The 22701-nt window shown below is 34.3% G+C and overlaps 1 protein-coding gene and 1 long non-coding RNA gene across 5 annotated transcripts in view; one reads left to right on the forward strand and one right to left on the reverse strand.

Moving 5' to 3' along the window:
- Positions 1-22701, forward strand: part of LOC113523196 (rho guanine nucleotide exchange factor 11) — a 265886-nt gene that overhangs the window by 144062 nt on the left and 99123 nt on the right. The window lies entirely within an intron of this gene.
- Positions 3744-20107, reverse strand: LOC128200002 (uncharacterized). The gene is made up of 3 exons (XR_008252482.1): positions 19914-20107; positions 4602-4712; positions 3744-4254 (listed from the first exon to the last, which is right to left on the reverse strand). It is a non-coding gene; the product is annotated as an uncharacterized LOC128200002 (long non-coding RNA).

Below are 22701 nucleotides of genomic sequence, written 5' to 3' on the forward strand. Positions count from 1 at the left end.
CGTATTAGGTCAACCTCCACGCTGTTCTCCCAGGAAACCACTGTCCTGAATTACAGGTGTATTCGTTATGATGGGATAACTGTCTTGCCCCCTCATTATCACTCATCATATCTCACTGGTACCCTACCAGCGTATACCGTTCGTACTGGCGGGGGCGGGGCTACCATTTCATTATCATCTATTATAAAAAAAGACTTGCTTTTTCATCTTCACTTGTCCGACATCTCTGACTGGAACCCCGTCAGCGCATACTGACAGCGCAGGCGGCGTTTCCGTTATCACTCATCAAAGAAACTTCAGTCTTAAGGAATGATAACGCATGAGCGGTACCATGGCCGTTACAATGTATTCCGTGAAGGGTATAACAGCTGTTCTATAGACGGTTTTGCCAAAGGTTGACTGGGAGAGAACGCTACGTAGTACTGAGTATGCCTTTTGTATCAAACGTTTTTTGTAATACGGTCAATAAAGAATAAATAAATGGAAAGAAATTAAGCAGTGTAGACCACACTGCTTTGTAGGCAGGTAAGCCGTTGGTTTGTATGCCGTCTCCAATTTGGTAAAGGGGCTTAAGCTGGAGGGAATATCTAACAGCAGTTGTTCGGGGGAGGGATTGTTAGTAATGCGGGGACTAGTCCGCATGTCAGGTCGACCTCCACGTAGTCCTCCCTGGAAACCATCGTGCTGAATCCCAGGTGTATTCATTTAGGATTAGCGATGGGTTAATTCTCACTTGTCATCCCTCACTGGTGCCCCGCCAGCGTATATCGTTAGCGCAGGCGGGATTTCCATTTCGTTATCATTCATTAAAAAAAACACAGCAGTTGTTCGTTGTAGACACCTCATCCACATGTATTTTGATAACCGTGTGACGTCAGTTCATTCATGCTACAGTACACCTAAAATTAAGACGTGAGTGCTTTTTCCGCGAGAAACAGTTTTTCTTCACAGGTTATTTGTGGACGCGAATGTAAATGATGCGTCGTTTCGAAATTAACAAGCTCGCTCTGACCGCCTTTTCATTCATGGGTTTTTTTTACACTACTCTTTTGCAATAAGATATGTATATCTAGTTCATTGTGAAAAGTAAAATGGTGAACAAAATGACAATTGGAGAATACAATCCCGAATGACAGGGGGAAAGGGATTGTTAGTAATGGAGACTGAGAATCCCATTGCCAGCAATATACCTAACCAGGTCGATCTCCTCGCGGTTCCCCCTGGAAACTATCATGGTTAATTCCTGATGAATTCATCATGATGGGCTAACTGGCCTGTTTTCATTCTCATCTATCACCCTTCACTAGTGTCCCGCCAGCGTATTCCGTTAACGCAGGCGGGCTTACCATACCATTTTCACCCATCAAAAAAAAAATCCCGAATGACTAAGACAACCGGCTGTTACATATGCAGCTATAATATCTATATACTAGTGGCCCGTCCCGGCTTCGCACGGGTGAACATTTTTACAACATTTTAAAAAGTGGTTATTGTGACATTGTGAAAATGGTATGGTAATCCCGCCTGCGCCAACGGTATACGCTGGTGGGGCACCAGTGATGGATGATAGGTGAGAATGAAAAGACAGGTCAGTTAGCCCATCGTGATGGATACACCTGGCATTCAGCACGATGGTTTCCAGGGGTGGACCACGGGGAGGTCGACCTGACATGGTATCTACAAACAATTAACAATTTAACAATGGGACTGGGAGTCCCCAATACTAACAATCCATTCCCCCCCTATTTGTGAGTATTAGTCCTGTAGAAATTTCATCAAAATCGGTTCAGTACGTTTGTTTTTAAATGAATAAATAATTGGTTTTAGTGTTTTTCTTGTAGTCAACAAAGTCAACTTGCAGTATGTATGTAGTGTTATACTAATAAACATACAAACAGCAAGGAAGTAATTATCAAGTGTACCGAGTAAACGATGCATACTTACTTGCATATTTGTCCAGTTGTTAGCAACGACCGTTGCACCTTATCCGATGCACTGCACCAGCGCGGCAGTGCAGCGCGGGAAAGTAATGACCTTTGTGTTTGTCTATCGACTATGAATTTATTGCATTTTTATTAGTTTACCACGTTTGTTGTTCCAATTTAACTTGTTGTTTTGTATCGGTAAATAGTTTAATCTTTTAACTTGTTATTTTATTTTAGTTGTAATATAATACATGGTTTTTATCATACATGCACTTATGTTACTTGCATGGGTGTATGCAAATGCATGCACGAGAAAGGAAGGGGTGGCCTATTCTATGCCGTGACCGCACGGGCAGTTTGGCGTCTTATGATCTTATAAATACCCTACATTATTGTGTTTTCTTAAATGTAAACATTTACAAAAACAAAAGAGTACCTACTTGCAAAATATCAACAAGTATATTAATTTATTAAATATTTTGATTTTTTAATAATTTCATTAATATATCCATGATTTTTGATATGATTAGCTGATAGAAAATGCATTAGCAGGCATTAATCTCGCCATTTGTACAAATTTTATTGTGCTATGAAGAATAAATATTTAAATAAAAATGAAGAGATTGCTTAGCGATAAGGCCGCCTTTTGTACCTCACTTCTCATTAATATTTACTGTATTTGTTATTTTTCTTTTTACTTGGTGCAATAAATAAATAAATATATAAATAAAAAAAATATTACCTTTTCGTCAACTTCTATTGAAAAAGACTGTAAACATTTACATTAAAAGTTTTCATTAAATCTTGTACGCTATTGGCCTCTTTTGTTTTAAGTGTGTATTTATAATAATGTATATAAATAAAGGTATATTAAATCTGGTACTTGATTTATGCGAATGCCACAAACAGATAATGCAAGCTGCTACGGAAACAGGTGTTGGACTAAATTTAAATTTAGCAGCAGATGGGACTTTGGTGGGCCATCGACAGCTGCTACCCACGTACAAATCCGACATAATATCTTGCTTTTTTTTAATTTTTATAATAAATACTTATTATAAATTGTAATCAAGTAAAACTATATATCTTAAAATACACATTTGTATATTCATATTATCGTACGTATATGCATATGCTATATACTATATGCATACGAAACAGTGTTCGTTTTTTAAATACATATAGGGATATGCATGCCTTTATCTATTTAAAAAACAAACAGAGTTTCTTGCCTCCAGTCGAACTTTTTATAATTACTCTTCTCCATCCAAAGGTTGCCTAGAAGAGATCGCTGTTAGCGATTAGGGCGCCCATTGTTTTCTCATTATGATTATTTATTGTAATTGTTTGTATCTATAATAAGTTTACTATTGTAATCTTTTAGAGGAAACAATAAAGAGTATCTATCTATCTATTTATCTATATAAACATACTTATTACAATTATACTTTCTTTTATTCCTGTCTACGGGTGATTGGTAGTTATTATATGGTGTTATCGGTTTTTTACATATCCTAGGTGTATTGGACTTTAATAAATAAATTTATTTATATTATATAATAAAGTTATGTTACATATAACATATAATCAAACTTGCCTTTGTACATTTGCTTACTTCTGTCATATTTTTATTTTATGATTGTGTATATTAAAGTATAATAAAATAATTAAAATACATTTTTTTTTCCTATAAAATTCGAGTGTAAAGTTAAGGTTAATTTTGTTAAAAGTAAGACTTCAAGAAGGGAGTAAATATATTAATTTTCCTTAACCTATTTCGATGAAGATAATCATCCAATCGATATGGCATATTCCCGTGTGAAGATTCAAATAGCTTTTTTATTTTTAATACTATTATTATAAATAGGAAAGATTTGATTGTTTGTTTTTAATGGATAAACTCAAAAATTACTCAACCAATATTAAAAATTCTTTCACCTATAAAATGATACATTATTAGCGAGTAATAGGCGAAATATTATTTAAAAAGAAACCATCTACCCGTACGAAGTTATTGTGGATCATCGTCATTATCATTACAGTCGTTATCCGTCCATTGCTGGAAATAGGCCACCTTCATAGACTGGCATTTGAGCTCGTCATTTCTAGTGGAAGGGTCGTCTTACACACACGTTTACCCGTACGGGGTCGTCACTCAAGAATCTTTTTTCCTATCGGTTGTGGGTTCTTCGATCTATGTGATCAGCCCATTGCCACTTCAGCTTGCTTGTCCTTCGGACTATGTGGTTACTTTGGTTCTTTTGTGGATATCCTTGTTTCGGATTCTATCACGCAAAGAAACTCCGAGCATAGCCCTCTTCATAGCCCGCTGTATAATTTAATATTTTAATTTAATAATTTAATGCATAGCATTGCCAGATCATTAGTCATTAATAATTACATTTATTTGTTGTAATGTTTCTGTATAACACACAATTATAAAAACTAAGTCATGCATGCCAGCTTTTACAACCGTAATTAACTAAATCCATCGCAGACTCGTTCAAGGTCTGTACAACCATTTTATCTATTTAACAATACGGACAACAAACCGAAAAAAAAATAAACATTTCATAAAACTATATTCACAAAAGAATGAATGTCTTTTGAGCTTCAGAGGTGGCTGCTTCCTTGGTTATAAGGAAACAGTGTTAAGGTTTTGAGGTGAATACATACATTCGTATGTAGCAACTGGCTCGTCGAATCAAAGTGAACTGTATTGTGTTGGTGCAATGTTCATTATCGTTTAATTTGCTTCTATCGATGTAATGATTATTTTTTCAGCATCTGCAAGCATTATAATAATTTTATTGTTGTAAGTAGGTTTTTTTTATACATTACCAAGATCATTGATATGTACAAGAATACAAGATTTACATCAAAATACAAAATTTTAATTTTAGTTCTGCCCCAAATTGAGATTCAAAAATAAGTAGTTGTATAGGGTAAAGGTATGTGTGAATATTGTTTTTGTATTTTGACAAGGGACTAGTGTTGCTAAAATTAAGCCACTAATTAAACAGTGTAAGTGAATTTGAATACTTTGTTCTTCGAGGGAAATTATTCTGTTTTATACTGTCTTTACGAGTCTTCCTAAATATATAAACATATTGCTAAAACAGATTTAATGCTAAATAGTAAAAGATTCTATACATTCATACTCGACAATATTCTTTATAATATTATAAAGTTGAAGGTGAGTTTGTTTGTTACTATTCCGGCCAGTAAACATATCCCAATCATGTGGACAAAGTCGTGGATAAAAACTAGTATCTACAGATATATATATATATATATATATATATATATATATATATATATATATATATATATATATATATATATATATATATATATATATATATATATATATATATATAAGACATATATAAATAAGACATGTATAAATAAGACAGGTAGTAAACGTCATATGGCGATAAGTCCGCCTTTTACACTAAGTGTATAATACTTCTGCACCCACATTTTCAGCCGGAAAATGAAATTTGTGTTTTAGTATAATGACCCTATTATGTGCTCCCCTATTTCTCCCTCAGGAGCGGTATTGCCCTATAATAGGGCCATCAGAGTTGTTAAACCGACTTTCCTTTTAGCCATATTTGTATCGTAATTAAAAATTTCATAATTGTAGCTTAACATTGTATGTTTGGACGTGTGGTCCCGGCATAGAATAGGCCCATCCTTCCTTTCCCGTGGGCGTCGTAAGAGGCGACTAAGGGAGCTCATGGTAGAGGAATGGGCAGCAGCGTCCCTCTTTAAAACATCTCTAAAGCCTAACTGAGATTGCTAATCTGCCTTCCAAGAATGGCAACTATTGGCAAAACTCCCCATATGGGGCTTATATTCAGCAGTGGACAGTTAACGGTTGAAATGATGATGATTGTATGTTTGGTTTCTATAACGTATTGCGATTAAATGTAGGAAACGAGACTGAGACGAAATCAAGATAATTTGGAAGGTGAAAGGATTAAGGTAGTTCTACTCGAATCTTTATAGAAATTACATAACCCGTGGATTTTAATAGGCCGCTCCCACTGAGGAATCAGTATTAACGGACTAGCCTATTTACAACGTCATACATTTACTCTTCAAGGATAAGCTAAGCTGGTTATGTAGAATGAAAGAGGACGTTTATCAACGGGCTTTTTAGTTACCATTACATTTAAATAAATAAATAAACACATATAATATTTAAATGGATGATAATGGAGGAGGTCGACCTGACAGGGTCTATTGTTAGCAATGGGTCTTTTAATTCCCATTGTTACCATTTACTTCCATATGGTGTATCATGGGCGAAACAGTATACTCTGTTATGTCCATGGTACTGCTCATGTCTATTGGCGACGGTTACGATTTCCCATTTGATGGGCTGTCAGCTTGTTTGCCATTCAAAGTAGCATAAAAAAATCACGTCTCCCAGTCATAAGGATATGAACAGGATTTAGATTATCTGCAACTAGATTTTGCTTTATCAAAACTGGGGATCAACACAAAGTACACAAAGAGGTTTCTTCAGGGTCGGCAACGCACGCGTAATACCTCTGGTATTGCAGGTGTTCATAGGCTACGGTAACCACTTACCATCAGGTGGGCCGTATAAAAGTATATATAATAAACTATAAAAGTAATTATCAAAATTGATTGAAAATAGACGGGGATATCAAGTAACATGCGCACAAAAGACGAAATGTGAACCTTATTTCGAAGTCGCTTAGACCTGAAATTCCACTTATAGTTATTTCGCACCCAATTTTCATACACATCAATACAAATAACTTTGTTCCGCATTGATCCCGTATTTAAAGCATCACCAGGTTAAGGCCATCATATAGCATTGAAAGTTCACCAACAAAATAATTATCTGTGACAAGATTCACACTCGGATTGACCTTGGAGAATTACATGGTAGCGAATGTAATATTACGTTTTAATGAATGAAAATCATGTTTTAAAATGTCTTACAAAACAATAATGTGATAATAAAAAAAGAAATTTCATTTATTGAATTCAGAGTAGCATTAATTTTCAAACCTCGGAATGATCACGGCGACGATATCGTGTCTTTAAATAAATCTGTACAGTAAACACAGTTGAAGTCGAATGTTTTTGCGGAAGCGATGTTTATCAGATGCGTTCCTGCATTCCTTTGTATATCATGTACTGTGTCAGAGTTCACGAGTTTGATCGTTTCCGACATGATTGCGGTACATACTATTCTGTCTACTGTGAAATCAAGAGGATTATCTTCCAAAGTGCTAATGGGGTGATTCAATTCGTAATTATGTTGAGAATTAAAACTGATGGCCTTCGTGGTGAAGTGGTAACCGTCGCCTATAAATATGAACAATACCAGCGATGTAACAGAAGACGCTGTGTCGCCCATAGTACACCTGACCTGTTGACAATGTGTTAGACCTTATTCTACTAAAAAAATAGAGGGAAATTGAAGAAAAAGGACGTTCGTCCTTCTAGATGACGCTTATAAAATAAAGTTCTGGAAGGGTATTGAATTTTAATTTTAAATTAAAAATATTAACAGACTTATTTAGGATAAATAAAATTCCGACCTTATTGGAAAGCGAATAGAGCTTTAATTTTAACAGCGAAAGATCAAAGTGTAATAAATCAATAGTTTCTATAATTTACGAGTAGGTAATCCCCTGCGTGTTAGTTGTAACGAGAGAGTAATTAGTAAAGTTCAAGATTTATGTACATTGGAAATACCGATGTATCGTGTATGTTGGTTAACTGATGTATTTAAGGCATCTTCATCGTTGTTACATAAGATAGATAGATAGATAAATAATAGACATAAATGCACAGTGAAAAAAGAAAAAAAAATACATGTAAAAAATACAAATACACGAGTACAAAAAAAGAGAAAACGAAATGCATAAAATAAGTAACAATTTTTTCTCTTCATGCGTGTGCCACAGTAACACAAAATGGTCACAACTCAGCTTATTGCTTTGCCCTAAAAAGAGCAAAACACTGATATTCTGTTGTGGTCAAAATATTTTTGCCATTTTTAAGGACTAATGTTTTATGTCTCCTTACTCTGTAATTTCATTGCCATATCCCACTTCAAATACATTGCAAGGAGTCAGTGGATGTAGATGGCTCAGGACTGTTCCTTATGGCAGTCTATGAAGGAGATCTGTATCTAGCAGTGGACGGATAATGACTGGTGATGATGATGACGATCCCACCTTTCAAACTGAAATATAGTCGTGCAAGTGCACATGATTGCGATAGAAATATGAGTGGGAAAGAGGTAGCCATTCAGACAATATTTGTACAAAATCTCCCTCTGGTAGATAAATAGAGAATTAATGTTACATTTGGTTGATTTTTATTTACTTTTTTTTATATTTCATTATACACACTGATCATATTTTTAGATTAAATTTAATAGATTTATTTATTTTTAATATATAAAGAAATATGACAGTGGAAAGTAAGCAGTTGTACAATTATTATTATTTCAGCCGTTAACTGTCCACTGCTGGTCATAAGCCTTCCCCATAAGGGGAGTTTTGCCTGTAGTTACCGCGCTTGACAGGCGGATTAGCAATCGCAGTTAGGCTTTTAGAGATGTTTTAAGAGGGACGCTGCTGCCCATCCCTCGCATTTTCTTAGTCGCCTCTTACGACACCCATGGGAAAGGAAGGCGTGGCCCGTTTTAACCCTGCCTGCGCTAACGGGATACGCTGGCAGAGCACCAGTGTAGGGTGATAGACGAGAATGAAAACAAGCCAGTTAGCCCATCATGATGAACTCATCAGGAATTAACCGTGATAGTTTCCAGGGGAAACCGCGTTTAGGTCGACCTGGTTGGGTATAATGCCAGCAATGGGATTCTTAGTCTCCATTACTAACAATCCCTTTGCCCCCATTGATCAAGTATTGAAGTGTCCGTTCACATGTAAATCAATTGACAACAAGGAATGATAACAATCATGTTATGTCATTACTAAAAAATACTTAAACATTATCTTTTATCCTTATGAACATATTTTATTTATATGTATGTGTTTATATATATATATATATATATATATATATATATATATATATATATATATATATATATATATATATATATATATATATATATATATATATTTATTCGTATTTTATAATTAAATATGATATAATTTGTTATGTATAAACTTAAGTTTGTCCAGTTTTTTTTAATTTTATATTCTTTTTTTTTTATATAGGTATAAATGTTGTGTGTAGTTTCGTTGTTATAATTCTTAATATTTTTTTTTAACCCCTGTGTGGGTGTAGTCGTATATTTCTGTAGAATAAAGTTTCTTTCTTTCTGTCAGTGCTTTTCAATCGACTTAAAATAGAAGGGGGTCCTCAATTCGATTGTATTTTTTATGTCTGTTACTTCATTACGCCGTCAGTTGTAAACAGATTTGGAAAATACTTCTTTTATCTGAAAGGATATACTTACAGATTGGTCTTACAGAATTTTTTTTAAAAATCGTTTCAATAGTTTAGTTTTTAGATCAAAATAACTCGTTTTGCCACAACTGAAGTCGGTTTTTTTTTATTTTCTATTATTATACTGGCTGTTCAACATGTCTCGGTCACGCAGACGAAGTCGCGGATAAAAACCTCATCCTTACTAATGTAAATGTGAAAGTGAGTTTGTTTGTTACCTATTAAGACCGACAGGAAGTTTACTTTCATATCCTACAGCCTAAATGGTCGCGTACAACGCGGCTTCAGAGATGTTTTCTCCCACGAACACTCAGATTATTGAGTGAGCTCCCTGCCGAGGTTTTCCTAAGAGACTACAGCATGGGGTTCTTCAAAAAGAGGTTTCTTCAGGGTCGGCAACGCGCGCGTAATACCCCTGGTATTGTAGGCGTTCATAGGCTATAGTAACCACTCCGTCAGGTGGGTCGTATGTTTAATTGCCATCTCAGCGGTATATAAAAAGAAATATTGGCGGCGGCCTCTTAACGGCTTAACCAAACGCTAAAAAATTTGGTATAAACTTACTGTGTGGGATGGAGAAGTATATAGATTAATTTTTATCCTGGTCACGCAGCCGAGTCGCGTGTAAAAACTAGTAACTTATAAAGATGTAATTAAAAATTAACTTGTTGTTTTTAATTTACCAGTGACTAAACCTGCCGAAGTAGTAACTGGTTAAATTTTAAACAGTGACCTCTATGTAAATGCCAGATATGCCTTTTTTAGTGTAAATAAAGTCATCCAAATAAAACGAGCTCGTTAAAAGTCGATAATGAGAAGCTTTTATCTTTTTTTAATATGTTATCATCACCAAGGTTAATTCGTTTCTGTCAAGTAGTTGACAGAATTAACATACTTACCATTCGCACTGAAGCTTTTTTTTATATCATTATTTTTAAAGCTTTTAAAAGGAGAATGGTTTCAGATTTTATTTGGTCCTCAATCTACACTAATAGTATAAAGAGGAAAGATTTGTATTTTTGAGTGTTTGTATCTTTGTAACTCAAAGTGCATAAAAATGCTATAAAATATCTTTCGTCGCGTGCACTGCGGAAACTATTCGTGATAGAAGTATGTTCTACAATATTGAAGAAAATATCAATAACTATAAAAAACTTGGCGCTACTATATGTCCAACTATTATTGTTATGTCACGTACAGTGCAGTTTCGAAAGAGTTTTCTCCCGTGAACCCTAAGGCTGTGGACTGAACTCCTGCTGAGGTTTTCTCTAGAGACTACAGTATACGGTTCTTCAAAAAGGGTATATTAAGGTTTCTTCAGGGTCGGCAACGCGCACGCGCACGCGCACTCGCACGTGCAGTGTTACAGGCGTCCATAGGCTACAGTGATCGTTTACCATCAGATGAGCTGTATGCTTGATTGCCACCTTCGTGGTATAAAAAAAATTTGAAATTTCTATTTACTCATGCGAAGTCAGGCTGGATCGCTAGTATTTAATAATGCTCATCCTTTTTTTTTATTTTGTGCTATGGAAAGAGCCAATAACACTAATTTCTTATAACAGGTACGTTTCGTTGCAAAAACAAACAAATGACCAAATCGTGTACTCACTCGGTCTCACTATATTTATATATTGTATGACATCATGGTTTTACTTTTTTAAATGAAGCCAAGAGGTACGTAATGGGTTGAGTATTATTACATTAAATACAGCACTATTGATTGATTGTATTTTAATTGTACAAGTGCTTTTCAAGCCCTTGTATTTTTTTTTTTTAATTGTATCTATGTTCGCTGTGATTTCGTCCGCGTGACAGGGACATTATTATTAACTTTCTGTATCTCGTGGCTTTATCCGCGTGAATTAGTACATAATGTATCCTATGTTCTAGGTTAGGATATAACCCACTCGTGTTTACTGATTTTATTTAAATGCGTTTCGTAGTTTTGGCGTGAAAGAGTAAAAAATATCTATCTATCCATCCATCGTTGCAACTGTCCAATATTTACAATTGTCCACTACCGAACGTAAGCCTCCTCCTATGGGAGGTTTTGCCAGTGGTTGCCAAGTTTGGCAGGCAAATTTGCAATCGCAGTTAGACTTTGGTTATGTTTCAAGAGGGACGCTACTCATTCCTCGATTATTAAGTTCTCTTACTCGCCTCTAGGACGTACGGGAATGGAAGGGGTGGCCCATTCTTTGCTGGGACCATATGGCGAATTATAGTATTGGCCGGGATAAAATTTAACTTATTTCTTCCCATCCCAAATACTAGAATGTATTTCTAATTTAATAATGATTAATAATAGGGAATACTCGAGCAAAGTTTCACCTTTCCAGACCCAGCAGTTTTGGCTGTACACCGGTCTACCAGTCTATTTTATGTACATAAATAGAATTACGTTGATTAATTGCATTTTAATTGTATGAATGTTTTTTAAATCTAAACATTTTTTTTTATTAATCAGTAATATTCAATATTTAAGCAATATCAAAAGAACATTAACGGCCGGATCTCCTTTATGCTTTTAATTATGCAATGCGTTGTTTATTTTGATAGACTATTCCTTCATATAAATATATCATATTAATCATATAGACTTTGCTACCTCTTTCATTCCCGTGAATGTCCTAGAGGCAAGTAAGAGAATTTAATGCTCGAAGGATGGCCAACCCGCCTGCCAAGCGTGGCAATTATGGGCGAAATTAATGGGGGAGGTCTATGTTCAGCTTTAGTTCATTTTCAAATAAATTAACAGACTTCAAGACGAGGCTTTCAATTCTTGTATGCCAGAAGAAGACTGCACGAAGGTTGTCTGCATGATACCATGTGTCCCATTCATAGTTTTGGCTCTAAGCATTGCATGACTGTGCTTCGGATAGAAAGGCATGAAGGCGCAAGGTCTTTTAATTCTCAGGAATGGCAAAAAGTAAGGGATACCATGAGTGTATTCTGTGATATCTATGGTCTGTGCATGTTTTATCTTTTTCTATTAGCTACGCCATTAGCTTGATTGGTATTATCAATTTCTTAATTATTTTCTTAATTTATTAAACTTATTTTAATGATTATGCTGCTTTTTTTAATTAAAATGCTAATGGATAAATAGAATCACTATTGCGACACAGTATAAAAATTTAATTATTGCTTCCTGATTATCTGCACTGAGCATATTCATAATTTCCAGTTATCGTCATTAACATACATAGGCGATATCAACGACCTAGACGTGTCCACACCTACGCTTATATCATATTTGGTGCCTAGAGATGACATCATCGAATAATGTACTGTTTTGAAATATCATTCTATATTGCGCTGCTGAAGAAAAGATAATATTTTCAAAAATATCCTGTACATGGGCATCCAGAGGTCTCTAGTTCGGATTCGGCTCGAAGGACCATAACTCACTGGGTCGGATCGAGGAGGTGACAAAAAATAGCAAGTTGTGAAGCTGTTGTATGTTATAACTAGCTATATTCTGGGACTTTAGCGATGGTCGTATCGTGAAGTAGGATAGAACTCTGTTCATTGGTCGTTCAAATGAGAAACAAAGAAGCAAAGGCTTATGTGCGAGTAAGTGGAATATTAACCATGTAGGATTGAAATCTCTCCTGGTACTTTAATATTCGATAGAGGAACTTAAAAGTAGTCTGAACTATCTTATTCAACCAATTACTTCAATGTTTACAATATTAATTATACAAGCAAATATATTAAAACATCAAGTGACATCAATCACATTGTTATACCAAATTGTTTATGACAAAATCGGGATCACAATGCGGCTAAAATGTGCAGGTATATCTGGTCACGTCATCCTCATTAATATTGGCAACAAACAATGACAGAATTTGCATTGCATTGTAGATACACCGGTTGCGAATAGAGTGTTCTAGACATGTGGACTTGGCTATAAAAAAATTAAATGTTAAATTTGTGAAGACAAATATTGCAAGCGACGTTTATCCTGACAAAGTTAATGGTAATTTATAATCTCATTATTTTAAAACGACCAATTGTTTTTTTAGAATAAATGTTTTTTAAATTTAAAATATTTAAATTTAGAATACGGAATTGTGCATCTAAAAGTACATTGTCTGCAGTGAGCAGTTTTTGCTCTGCAAAGAAAACGTTTAAAGACTGAACACTCGTCCTTCTATAGGTTGAATTTGCTTTGCAACAAATATATTTTTTTACCGCCATGAGAAACTTTTGCGTTAATCGTGATAGAATTAGTATGGGACCAATGTAGGAGTAAATTTTACATACATACATATATATCTGTCATGTCCGTCTCCCATTAGGGTAGGCAGAAACAATGGAACGCCAAATATTTCGATTCAAACGAACCTCTTTCGCATCTTCCACATTCATCAATCTTTTCATACACGCTCGCCGGTTAAAATTTTATCGATAAGAAAATGTATTATTAAAATTATTCCATTTGAATTGTTTAAAATATCTTTTTAAATATACAATAGCGTAATTTAAATTCGAAATTGGCCTTAAGATATCACATTATCACATATCTACCAGAGGGAGACTTTGTACAAAAGTCGATTGCTTGGGTACCTCTGTCCCTTTCGTGTTTCAACCGTAAAGCAGTTGTGTTTGCATGACTGTGTTTCGGTTTGAAGGGTGGGATATGGCGTGAATTTACTGGGTACAGAGGAATAACACCTGAGTCCTCAGAAATGGCAACGCATGGGGGATATCATGGGCGAAACAGTATATTCTGTTATGTCCATGGTACTGCTCATGTCTATAGGCGACAGTTACCACTTTCCATCAGGTGGGCCGTCAGCTTGTTTACCATTCTAAGTTGTATAAAAAAGAATAAAAAATATATATATAATAAACCCACAAAATTACTTCACGCAATTGAGAAACTTCTTCTTTTGAAAGTTTATTAAAAACAACAGTTATTATGAATTTGATCGAAATAAAACGAAAAGTGTAATGAAATTTTCGTTAACCTCGTGAAATCTAAAGAAATAATAACAAAAGGTGAGCGGTTTCACAACCGCGAGATCCGCCGTTTGCGTCAATTAAGAAATTTCATTATTTCGCTTAACCAACTGTGAAATTACGGATTTGTTTAAAAGTCTGACATTGTCTGGCGATTACTACATTTTACCCGACAACCAATATCAAACGAAAGGAGGCGAATTTTCAGACGCTCTTTACTTGACAAAGATGTTTTTCAGACTGTACAAATACCTTAAGTTTAAGTATGGACAATCAAGTTTCAAAAATGGCCAATATGGAAAGTTGTGGAACTTCTGATATTAATATCGGTGGTTAATCTACCAATGTTGCCAGTCACATATGTAGTAATGGTAGCGGAATTAAACAAAATAATTCTAATCAAATAACCAATGCTATGATCTTCTGCAAGATAAAAATTAGTTTAATAAAAAATTTCCCAATGTCCCAAACATGTACATTTCCTTTGTATGAAAGCTATTTTAATCGTAATAATATCGAAATATACAAACGTCGCTAAACAACAAAATGTTTTGTAGATTTCTTATATTGAAAGTATTTGAATATAGAACGCGGAATCGCGTGACTATAAGTAAATTTAAAAATAGTTTTTGCTCCAAAAAAAGCTTCAGTCGTCACAAGATTAACGGCGGAGTAATCTCCATTGATTGTGGAAAGATCTGTTCAGAATGTGCGATGTAATCGTAATGCAGCCACGTATCTTTGTCAGTTGTCTACTTGATTGTCTTTCTTTTTCCATGAAAAACATCTCTATAACAAAGAAATATAGATGCGTCTGTAACTGTGTATCTACAGCAATGTTTAATTTTTCATTCATTTTCATTTTTACATTTGTGTTTTGACAAAGATTGACCAGAAAAGAATGTTATATAGCATTAAGTCCTCCTTTTGAACCAAACCTTTTTTTTTTTGCAATGTGATCAATAAAGAATAAATAAATAAATAAAATAAAAGAACATTGTATTTCTAGATAAACTTTACCTCGTATTCTTCCAAGTAATCTAAGTCCAAGATATAAGCATTAGTTGCAACAATCTATGGGTGTGAAGTAACAGATAGATTTATATGTTCCCCGAGGCATGAACCAACTATTAATTATTTTGTTACAATATTAATATCATTTTCCTGTAATCCATTAACATGTATGCATTCTTAGAAAGTTTCTTGACGGATAAATTTCACATATATTTATTTTATATCATATTTTGTTTTATTGTATGTTACAAGATATGAATAATATTGAGTTATATTTTTGCTTTGAGAACTTTTCGCAAATGCTAAAAAATAATTTGAAATTCTTAAATCATTGTCTTAATCAATCATACCAACTTTTTAGTACGTATTTTGCGGAACAGTGGAGTTGAAGTTCTTCGAAGTTCCTCCTTTTTGAAATCTCTAGAAAATCATTATCCTTTTATCTATCATCGAACATATTAATTCGCATTAAAAATTAAAATAAATCCAGACAATATTTGTTTACCAAACAAAAAATATACTGCGCATCTTTGAAGATTGTTTTACCTGATGTTTTGGGAAAATCTGTTGAATTAATAAATATTGTGTTAACGGTTCTAAGTATTGGACTAGGGTAAACAATAGTTTGACTTTTAGATAGGTGACGTAAACTTGCGGTTTAGTAACCCACTTCAAAAGAAAGGGAAATTCATAAACTTTTTTCAATTCCTAAAAAAGGGGATAATATTTTTAGGGTATTTATTTTAGTTAAACTTAATACTAGATAACAATCAGATTAAAATTTCTAGCCAGTATTACAGAAAAACTCTCTAAGAGTACTTTTTTATCCTTAAGATATCGTAAGAAGCCTCTAAGGAAGCAGAGTGGCAAAGAAAGAAAAGTCGAAATAAAACTGTACCAAGTGGAGATCTGGTAATAGTAGGCTTCACTCGTAGAGACTAAAATTGTTTGTTATGTTTATATGTACGTGTACTTCTGGATCTTTGTCGCAGTCTGTATTCTATACAACTTTACAAATTTTATGTGAAATGTCATTAAGTTCGTCTTAACAATGGCATGACTTAGGCGTTATGATAATAATGTAGAAAGAAATATGGTTTCCGTATTTATTGTAACATTTCGCAAGTTTTTGACCATTTGTGGCTTCATAGAAGTTCACTGAGAAGTCTTTCAATTTCCGACCGTTTCGAAGTTCTTGCGACACGTATATCTTTTAATGGGGAATATCAAACATAAAAATCCATCTGAGTGTGGAACTCTAGTGTTGACAATTTGGTGTCAACCAGTGATGCGACGGTTATGGATTTTTTACTAAAAGTCCTCTGCATTAGATAATAGTGGTCTCATTCATACTAATGGTAGAAGAATTTAACAAAAGAATACCATTCCAGCGAAAAGTGAAATGGAATTTCGCGGATACGCGTAATGTAATAACGTCAAATTCAGTAAAAAAATATAATTTTCCTAAAATTTTTGAACTCTGCGTGCAAGTACGTAATGTCGATCTGTTTGTTTATTCATCTCATGAAAGGTTGTTGCTTTTACCACAAAACACCGCCGGCGCCTAAATGATGCAAAGCAGTGTTCCGATAGTGTAAACATTGAAGACATTTTCAAGCGAATCCGTTGTTTCCTCCGCAGAATTCGCAGTGAACTCAGTTTGATCTTACAATCTGAGGATGTGGAGGATTGTTCTCGGAAGCATGTTTTGTGGGAACAATCTTTGGCGTGGGAGAGCAGTTACATTATGAATGAGTGTGAAATTAAAATCAATTCATATAAACTGAAGCCGAAACGTGCATAAGGAAATGAACCAACGCACCAGATGCGCTGCGAGGTCTTGAATATCTCTGTTTTACTCGTGTTTTTGGTATCTAATAGCTGTACTTACATGGCTCTGTTTTGATTTAAAGATAGGCTGTACCCTTGTATTAAGTAATTCATTGCCACATCCTTCATATGACAGTGAATTACGAAGCACAGAGGCATAGCATCTTATTGTCAAGAATAGCAAAATTAGAGGTACTAGTGTCATGTTATATTTTGTAACACCCACGATTCATTTCATGATCATGTCTGCAGGCTACGGTTACCACGTTCTATTAAGTGGGTCGTCATTGTTGGCCAATGAGTACGGAATTAGAACTTGTTGTAAAATGAATTGAGGAGATTAAAAACATTGTTTATCTATCCGTCCATATGCATCACCTTTAAAACCAATAAGATTAACGATACGAGTACATCTACAAAGGATTACGGGTATAAAAACTTCTGTGAACGCGATGGAAAATTATTTGGATTTCCCCAAACCAAATCTACAAACCTTTTGTCTTTTATGAGTAAAACATTTGGACTTTTTCTAGAGTTTAATTTGTCGTCATTAATATTTTGGTATTCCGACCTTCAACCTTTCTTAAAGGCAGTTGTTCAGATTCAGTTACTTCATTTCAGTTTGATATTTATATTCCTTTTTTTTTTCAATTCTCTATCACTTTGTTTACCAGACTATCTTATTCTGTTCCCTAAATTTCTGTAGTAAAATAAATTTCATGATGGTAAACGGGGTTACCGTAGTCCATGAATGCCTGTAACACCAGTATAAATAATAGTATAAAATATATAATAAATAAATATGATAAGTAATAAAGATAATAACTTAGTAATTCGTTCCGTGCGTGCAAAAGATGTTTTTGAAGGTTAATATAACAAAAGGCGTGTCCTCACCCGCGACCGTGACTGTCCAGGAGGTGATAAACAGGCCGAATGCTGCTGTCAGCCAACTAGTTTATTGGGATTCGATGTTATTCTTAATTTGTATATAATTCCAGAAATATGAGATATATTTTAATGTAACGACTATCGATTTAACTTACGAGCGTTTTAGTCGAGAAACTTCGACTAGTTTCGGGATCATCCGGAACTATTAGTCATGAAATTAGTCGAAATTTCTCGACTAAATAATACGTAAGTTTTTTTTTTTTTATATAACTTTGAACCGGTCGTTTTTACATTAAAAAGTAACATTAAAAATTTACAAAATAAATATGGAATTTGTAACAATAAAATATGAGATGTGACAATGAAATTATTGTACTATGGGGTAGTGAATTATCTCTTCCCTTAGCTGGCTATATTGTCCGGTTTTTTTTTGTAGACTGATAATGAATTGGTAATCCTGTCTGCGCTATCGGTATATGCTGATGGGGTTATGATATATCTTCATTCATTCAGGTTTTTTTTAATGGATGATAATGGAATGATAACCCCACCTGCGCTATCGGTATACACTGGCGGGGTATCAGTGAGGGATGATAGGTGAGGATGAAGCAGGTCAGTTAGCCCACCGTGACGAATCTAACAATAAATCAGTCACGATGGTTTCCAGGGTCCTTTCCCCCCCCCCCCCCATTCATACAGGTTAGGTCAGGATGATGTCAGGTCAATTGGTCCGTCGTGATGAACACACCGGGATTACTTATGATTGCTTCCAAAGATGACTGTTTGGAGGTAGACTTGACTATATTGTTAATATGGGGTTATCAATCCTCCCCCCCCCCCCCCCTAGTCGACCAGTTTCCACTAGTGAGACGTTCATGTCTTGACATAAGGTGGTAATATTTGATCGATATGTTAAAACAGATGAGTCATTAAAATATTGTTTTTACATTTGCATAGAAATGTTTAACACAATCGATTGGGGGGAAAGGGATTGTTAGTAATGGAGACTGAGAATCCCATTGCTAGCAATATACCCAACCAGGTCGATTTCCTCGCGGTTTCCCCTAGAAACTATCATGATTAATTCCAGATGAATTTATCATGATGGGCTAACTAACCTGTCTTCATCCTCATCGATCACCATTCACTGGTGCCCCGCCAGCGTATCCCGTTAGCGCAGGTGGGGTTACTATACCATTTACATCCAATAAAAAAAAAACACATAATCGATTAAAATATGTTAATTTTATATTTTATTTTATGCATTTCTGTTATGTTAATTAAATGTCGCACGATTTATGAATTAAACATGCGTAATTAGATAAGTCCTGATATTTTTTTTTAATTTATTTAATTAAAATTATTGAACAAAAGGCGGACTTAATGCTCTTTTGTACCAAATATTTTTTGGTAATGTGGTTTATAAAGACTGTATACTAAATATATAAATTTATATATAAATATTAATTACTTGAGGATCAAAACTATAATAACTGATTGAAAATGAAAGAAAATTGTTTATTTAATAATGTAAATAGGTAGTTATTTACTTAATTACTTTTTTGCTTTTATAATTTATGATGCAAGTTCAATATGATGCAGTTAAAATAATCAAGTTTAAAACGTCATATTGTTAAGTCGTGTGCTTATGGAATTTGGCCAGAACCTTTTCGCCATATGTTGACCCTGGCAATAAACTGTATCATCCATACAGGAAAATCTTAAAACAATCCCTCCTGAGGATAATAATCATCTCTATGTTTACAATCGTAAGGTTAAAAATAAATTATGCGACGTTATAGTTACTGTCTTTTGCGTCGTACTGCACGCGAGCGCGTTTATGTTTCTGTCCCTTTCAAATGTATGCATTGTTTTACATCCGTTTCGTTTCAACAATCATTCAATTTTTAAGTACACAGGTGCACGCTGTCGCTGTCTCGTTCTATCCTCATGTTTATCTCTCTCTTTTCCGTAGGTCAGTCTCCCGGACTGAGCGGCGCGTGGTTGACGCGGTCTATAGACAAAAAGATTGTAACCCTTTTAGAAAGTGTTTTTGTGGATGTATTTTTAAAAAGTTTATGTTGATACCATTGACATCCTTTATCTGTGTGCAGTGTTGTGATTGTGTTCTGTGTGACGTTTTTGGCATTTTAAATTTGGATTGTTTTTCGGAATCCCTGGTTTGGTATGCGAATTCCATTTACGAATTTAAATTTTGTCGCCCTGGTGAAATGTTTTTTTTTTTTTTTTTATTAAAAAATATCTATCGGTATTTAAATTACTCATTCAAATATTTTTTAGAAATAATGGCACGTTTGTCAAACATTCTTTGAACATCATTATTGTGGTTTTTTTTACTGGAGGTAGTAATTAATAATATGATAAAGAAATCCTTATAGATTATCTGTTTTACGACAAAAAAAAGGAAATATTATAATACGTCATAATATTGACTTTGTGTACAGAAACCTTACCTACCGACACATAAATCCATATTCCATTAATAATAACAAATAAGTTAGGATGTTTTTAAATTAAATTGTCTCGATCCTTGAATTCCGATATGATAAGTAACTATATGCTATATATTTGAGAACAATTCAGAGGATTCGTGTCGGGATAATTCAGAAAGTTTCCCGGATAAGTTTGATCCAACCTGTGACTGCATACATAAAAAATATTTGTCTTATAATATAAACAAAAATTATTCAAAAATCTATCCCAAAATTGTATGAAATTTGTGATTTAAAATAGTTGATAAACAAACATTGTTTTTTATTTTTTTAATAAATTTATATTGAATATATATTCACGCTTCAAATGAATGATGGCATAACAATAGTATCGGCAATAATAATACTCGTATTAATCCTTTGTACGGTGTATCCTTCAGTACCTTTCATGTGTTATTTCATGTCCTTGATAAACTGAATGTCGAATGGCAAATACATTCAATTTACACCCATTATAACAGGTTAACTGTAGTTTGATAGTAATTACTTGATTCTCTATATTATTTTTTATATTTTAATGCTATCAAAAAAATTTTTTTTAATTGCCCACTGGTGAACATAAGCCTTCCCCATAAGGGGGAGTTTTGCCAGTAGTGGTCACGCTTGGTTAGGCGGGTTAGCTACCGCAGTTTTTTTTCTTTTATCTAGAATATACATTTTTTTTAAATTCCAAACCACAACTTGCTTTGATTTATTATGACGGAATACAAGATTTATTTACAAGAATTATGAATCGTATTTTTTACGATACTGCCGTGGCGTTCGGAGTGATTTTTTTTCGCAAAAGCCTTAATAATCCACCTAAAGGGAATCATTCACAGAGTCAAAACTTTGTGTATTTATAATGACTAATTTATAGGGATAATGTATTAAATTGTTTATATATGTGATTTAAACATATCGTCATTATGACCGTCCATTAATTTCCCATCGTTGGTCACAGGTTTCTCCTTGTGAAACGTGGATATAGTACACGATCAGGCTGGCCAGATGGCCTGGTATAGGCTTGAATTTTCCTTCACATCCGCTTCACATCAAACACTGTTCTATTTTATTATACAAACATGGCACCCTAAAGTTGACAAGCATGGGTGTTAAGTTTCACTCCTACCCCATCATTACAGGGAGGTAATACATACATTAACTTTTTTTTTAAATAACTTAGCAATAAGGCAAATAAGCTGACGACTCACCTGATGGAAAGTGGTAACCGTCGCCTATAGAACATAACAAAGTATACTGTTTTGCCCATGATACCCCTCATGCGTTGCCATTTTTAAGGACTCAGGTGTTATTCCTGTTATTCCAGGATACAACCCTGTTAATTCACTGCCATATCCCACTCTTGAAACCGGGGGAGGGGGAGAAGGGATTGTTAGTAATGGGGTCTAATAAACCCATTGCTAACAATACACTCTATCAGGTCGACCTCCACATAGTTTCCCCTTGAAACCATCGTGAACAATTCTTGTCGAATTCGTCACGATGGGTTAACTGACCTGCTTCATCCTCACCTATCATCCTTCACTGGTGCCTCGCCGGTGTATACCGATAGTGCGGGCGGGGTTACCATTCCATTATCACCCATTAAAAAAAAAACCCTTCAAACCGAAACACAGCCATGCAAACAACTGCTTCACGATAGAAACACGAATGGGACAGAGGTAAAATATGTAAACATGTATGTAACACAAAATTAATATTGTTTTTCAACGGTATTTATTTATCCTTGTATATTTATGTATCACATTATGGATAACATTGTAAAGCTAATTAATATGGCATTGACAATATTGTTTATTAACACAAAATAATGTATCACTGACATCATAATATATAGCTTTGTCTGTATTTATTATATTTTAATAATATAAAAAAAAAATTAATTAGAGGGTGTCTGTACATGGGGGCTATTTAAGAGAAATTGATATGAGGGATCTTCAGGGTTTTAGAAGCCAAAACAATCATTTTTAGAAATTTTGTCTGCCTTCATTTTTGATCCGTCATCGTGCAAAAAGTACTGAATCAAATTGGATGCGGTTTTTATATTTGTCTTTCAAAAGCCATAACTTAATGTCTAA

This window comes from Galleria mellonella, unplaced genomic scaffold (genome assembly GCF_026898425.1).
Source record: "Galleria mellonella isolate WM207_F2 unplaced genomic scaffold, CSIRO_AGI_GalMel_v1 utg146, whole genome shotgun sequence".
In the NCBI taxonomy this organism is placed as follows: domain Eukaryota; kingdom Metazoa; phylum Arthropoda; class Insecta; order Lepidoptera; family Pyralidae; genus Galleria; species Galleria mellonella.